This window comes from Dermacentor albipictus, unplaced genomic scaffold (genome assembly GCF_038994185.2).
Source record: "Dermacentor albipictus isolate Rhodes 1998 colony unplaced genomic scaffold, USDA_Dalb.pri_finalv2 scaffold_12, whole genome shotgun sequence".
In the NCBI taxonomy this organism is placed as follows: domain Eukaryota; kingdom Metazoa; phylum Arthropoda; class Arachnida; order Ixodida; family Ixodidae; genus Dermacentor; species Dermacentor albipictus.
This window is the reverse complement of record NW_027225566.1, coordinates 4,340,160-4,345,502: the sequence shown is the minus strand read 5'-3', so window position 1 is coordinate 4,345,502 and position 5,343 is coordinate 4,340,160. Positions and strand designations below refer to the sequence as shown.

The 5,343-nt window shown below is 42.6% G+C and overlaps 1 long non-coding RNA gene across 1 annotated transcript; it reads right to left on the bottom strand.

Annotated features, from left to right (window-relative positions):
• Window positions 1-218: 218 nt before the first annotated feature.
• LOC135914156 (uncharacterized) lies at window positions 219-3,455 on the bottom strand. The gene is made up of 3 exons (XR_010568228.2): window positions 3,121-3,455; window positions 2,427-2,486; window positions 219-439 (listed from the first exon to the last, which is right to left on the bottom strand). It is a non-coding gene; the product is annotated as an uncharacterized lncRNA (long non-coding RNA).
• Window positions 3,456-5,343: the final 1,888 nt, after the last annotated feature.

The following is a 5,343-nucleotide window of genomic DNA, read 5'->3' as shown; positions in this document are numbered from 1 at the left end:
AGGTAACGCCATATGCTTGCACAGCATCACGCAGAAATAATGGCCAGTTCTTCGGCATACCATCCATTAGTGAATTCCTTGTACGTTGCATGTTACAAGAACTGAAAGATAAATCATAATATGCTGTTATTTTTTTTTCATAAATTGTATGATGAGCTTTTCATGCATAAAAGGTGATTGCAAGCGAAAATGCAGCAAGGCATCAACTTCACACCATGTCACATACTCATACTTTATTACCTAATAGATTAGAAAAGATGCAGAAAGTGTAATTAAGAAGAGTGACAAATAGCAGCAAAGGTGATCATCGATAAATCTTGAAGATGATTGCCGCCGCTGCCAGAGTAGGCCAGCCTTCGTAGGAGAGCACTGGCTGCCCACAAAAGCTTGCTGTCACAGGCCACGCGTGACGGTTCTTGTAGACATAGGAAAGCAATACCTGCACAGAACAGGAAAAAAAGGGCAAGGGAGGAAATGGGAATGTTGAAATTGGAACTTCAGTTAGCAATATGTGCTAAGTAAGAAGTTTGGCTCACATTAAAAATAAATTTAAGCACTCCTTCCTCTTAAATTACGGGTATCTTAAGGTATGTATGCGATGTTTAAAATGACTAGTATATTTCCTATCATAAGAAGCCAACAAACACTGACACCAAGGACAACATAGGGGAAATTACTTGTGCTTAATCAATTAAATAAAAAACGATAAATTAATGGAAATTAAAGTGGATGAAGAAACACCTTGCCGCAGGTGGGAACTGAACCCACAACCTTCGCATTTCGCGTGCTATGCTCTACCAATTGAGCTACAGCGGCGTCGTTTTCCCATCCACTTTCTTGGGTATTTATGTGTCCTAGTAGAACGCTGGGAGTGTTAGCCAGCGCCCCAACTCAGAGACCTTGTTCCTGGCATATAGTCATTAAGTTGCATAGCAGAGTCAAAGTCAGCCTTTAAATTATTGTATGGTGTTTTGTGGTTAAAAAGCCACTTATCAACCTGTCAAACAAGTCTGAGAAGCTTCCTGCAAAATATAATCAGTTTGAAACAGTACATCACTCTGCAGGTAAATGATGTACTAACTTCATTAAAAAGTTAAATAGCGTCTTATATTGTTGAACTAAAAGCAAGTTTGGCATTTTGCGCTGCCTAGCTGTTGCCTTTCTTTCAAACTTAAACATGACACAGTACAGAGTAAGCAGGTAGCATGCAAAGGAGGACTGGTGATAAAGTAGTGTTCCAAAGCAACACTCCTAGCTGGATCAATCATTTTTGTTGATATATCTTCAAGTGACCCTAATTGGCTTCGGGCAATACCTCACACAAATGACGCAACACCTTGGAAGTGTTAACATGCTGTTTGCATGAGAAAGTGCAAAGTGATTCGTATAGGTGGCAAATTATCAGTGTATATATAGCCTCAGGTAATTCTGAGCATCTATGCTGACTTGCAACTGAGAAGCCACTGCACACAAAAAGGTGTATTCAAGTAATGGTCCATGCAGAATAATTGCCCACCTAGTGAAATGGCAAATGTGGCAGGCTAATGAGCCAGGGCAAATAGATTGATAAATTCTGATAACACCTCCAATGATATTATTGAAATAGGTGATAAAAAACAGCACAGGTAAAATTGCAGTCATGACAAAATTTCAAAAGCACCTCTGCAAACTGCTGGAACCCTCAGCATCATGCCTGTTCTACACACACATATGTTGCAGCGCAATCTATATCTCAGACGCAGGCGCCTCCACAGATCGCTTTGTAATCTCCTCACAATAAGGTTAAAAGACAGTCTGGCACAAGCTACTTGATGTGATTAATTTTGCAAGCGCCAGCCAAGTGCTGATGGTGGTAGAGCAAAATTGGAGTTTGTCCTTGTATGAAAGCCTTGGCCCATGTTTTATCAATTCTAGCGGCAAAGCACACCTTTTACAGCACACCTAAATCTTAAATTAGACTGCTTGCTGATGCTGTGCAATAAGTTCCTGTGAAGAAACTAAATCACACAGAAAACATCTAGAATACCAAACTAATCAAATACTGGCTTGAATACATTTGTGCATTAGGGAAGCAAGGTGTAATGTACACTTTACTCATGTACACTTTACTCATTTACTCACTCTAAATTTTACTCATGTATGGAATACTCCTATGACACAGCAGAGTTAATTTGCGAGTTCTTACATAGCAATGACTACCTACAGGTAAATTTTGTAAGGCTTAGGGTAACTAATTGTTAGTAGAACTGTGTATGTACACTGGCACTGAGAAATTGGTTATAATAGTGGCAGCTTATAATGGACCAGTGCAAAAAAATGGCCGTTGGTGAGACACCAACTAGCTATTTTACCACGAAGCGCTCCCTGGCCTTAACCCACATAAAAAGCAGTGGGAGCACCAGAGAGGGTACAGTACATTGGCTTACACTGATCATGAGGTCCCGTCATCCAGCTAGCGCCAAGGTACAAGAAGGATGTCCAGCCGTCTATAGAGTGAAAGGGACAAAATAAGATAGCATCAAGTCAGTTGAAAGGCAGATTTGCAATTAAAAATAAGGTGACCCAGTCACAGTCATTCATTAATAAATGCCAAGCTGTCGTGATTTCACTCCCAGATGAAGCACCTACTAGGTTAAAGGTTTTGCTGCTTATTTATAACAAAACAAGTAAAATTTGTACATCAGCAGACGATTTAATTTGGAATTGTATAGATGAAGTAAACATTGCAGTTATATTTTTTGTTTTGCTAGAAAGTGGAATAGCTACAAACTGCATAGTCACTGACACGCGCGCGCACACGTAAGTACAAAAGGACACAAAATAAGGCGAGTTCAGTCTGGTTCAGCATTACAGCCAGCGCGTCGTCTTCGAATACACTCCTTTCGGTTGGCTCGTGCTACGTTAGTCACAGGCTAACAAGCAGGGCAAAGTTCTGACTGTTGTTGCGGAAGTCGTGGAGCGCGGTAGTGCTGAACGGCTGAACACAAGCAGAACCCTCGTATAAAAGTAATGACGAAAACTCGCAGGACAGAAGAGCCCATATATCAAGAATTGCCGCGGGTAACACCTAAATATATTCACATTGTTGACGAAAAACGAAGCGCAATGTATTTCACTTACCGGAAAAAGTGTTATCCGAACGTGCGACGTACAAAGGCGCACCGAGACACGAAGGCGGCGAACGCAGATCCCGCCATTGTGGTAGTAAGCCGTCGGCGAAAACACGCAATACAGCCGATGTCACGAAGCACTGATGCAAAACACACGGCAAACAGCATCAGCACAGCTAAATGACTCCAGTTAATATCCAGTATAAATGTACAGAACGGCTTAGAATGACGCACAACTGGATAACGAACCCACGACCGAGAAATAGCGGGCGGCAGTGGCCGTTTTTTCAAAGTTCCTGCCTCCCACTGTTTCCAGCACAGAATGAGATGTCCGACAAATTTGGATTGTGCCGCCGAAGTGGTCGCAGCGCGGTGGCTCTGTGACACCGCTGTGCAGCTTTAGCTGTGCAACACCGGCGTTTCGCTCCTGCTGCTGTAAATACCTGCTGCGCGAGCATAGAATGGTTTCCAGGCGTCGTGTGCGCGTCCCGTATGGAAAAGAATAACACGCCCTTGATTGTTGAAGTTCTGGTGTGAAATTATCTTATGTTGCTTCGAACGAGTTCGATTTGTCTGAGGCGTCTTTTATTCGCTAACGCCGACGGCCGACGGTAACCGCACATTTAACACGTCGTTTGGCATTTTATGCACTTTTAGACAAAAAGATCTAGAAAAGTTCTTGAGTTAGACATTCTGAATGCGTTTACCAAAACAGACTCTAGTGACACCCGTAGTGGGTTTTGCCGCAGATAGAATATATACTAGCATATTCCAAGTGCTGAGGTTATGTTTAGAAGAAATTCTATTTTCAGTCTTATGATAGACCAAGACGTCTATAGCCGTTTGTAGCCGTTTCAAGAAGTTTTTAAGAGGTTCTGTGTTTCGTGGGGAGGCGCGTCCACATAGCAACAGCTGGATGGTTGCTAATGGACCGTCTTGGCTTAGATACGTTGGGCACGAGGCGCCAGGTGGCGCCCTGTTCTATGAAGTTTTCTTTACGTTTGTGCTTTCGTAAGGTAAACTAAAGGACTTGAAAGGACACGCACCGTAACGTCCCGCAAAGGTGCTTGCGTTTAACGTACGTAAGGCGACAAACGCTATTCTAAAACAGTCTATTTACGGTCAGAGCCCCAGCGCTTCCGGGGCAGGACTATGAGGATGTTAAGTGCATTGTTCGCTTTAATTTTAAGGCGGTTTATGTGCGCGAGAAAGTTCAACATTTTATCACACAGAACACCCAGAAACTTGTGTTCTTGTTTTAACGGTAGTGTGGCTTCCTGTAACTTAAGGATGGGGCCTGGTTGTAGGCCTCTTTCTTGTGAAATCCAACACTAATAGTTTTCCAGTTCAGAAGCGAAAGCCGTTTTCAGATGCCCACTGCGCGAGTTTCTTTAATGTGACTTCTATTTGCCGTTCGCAGGTTGCCAAGTTCGATGCATGACACGCAATTTGAAGATCATCTACATATAATGAGTGCATTACTGAGTATGAAATTACTGACTGAGTTCATTTTCACCAGAAACAGTGTTGTGATTAATACACATCCCTGTGGCACACCATTTTTTTGGATGAATACACGTGACAGTACCGTTCCTAAACGCACTTGGAATCGGACATGAAATGGGCAAGACATTTGAGCATTCTACTGCGGATCCCTAAATCCGCTAAGTCCTTTAAAGTACCAGACCTCCACGTTGTGTCGTAGGCCTTCTCTAGGTCGAGCAGTGGGACAGTACTGCTTGTGCGCTAAGGCAGCACGTATCTCGTGTTCTAGCCGGACTAGGTGATCTGTTGTAGAGTAACCTCTCTTGTACCCACACTAATGGTTATCTAGCAGGTTCTCGGTTTCAAGGACGTATGTCAATCTTATGTTTATAATGGCTTCATAAAACTTTGCAAGACAACTTGTAAGTGCTATAGGTCTATAGCTGGTTGTTGTTGTGGGAGGTTTTCCAGCGTTCAAGAAACGGATTATGATTACTTTCTTCCACTCATTCGACATTTTTTCCGTGCCCCAGATTATATTTTAAACAACGAACCAACGTTTCAATAGCTTTAGGAGATACGTGAGCGAGCAATGCGTAATGTACTCTGTCCGGACCAGGCGCTGTTTTTTTTTTTTTGTCAGGAGTGAGTACTCTATTGATTTCCGGGAGTGTTATGGGGGCATTATAAGATCTCTGTATTTCCCGTGGTAATGGCTGTAGTAATGGTTAGTAAGCTGTAGTATTTC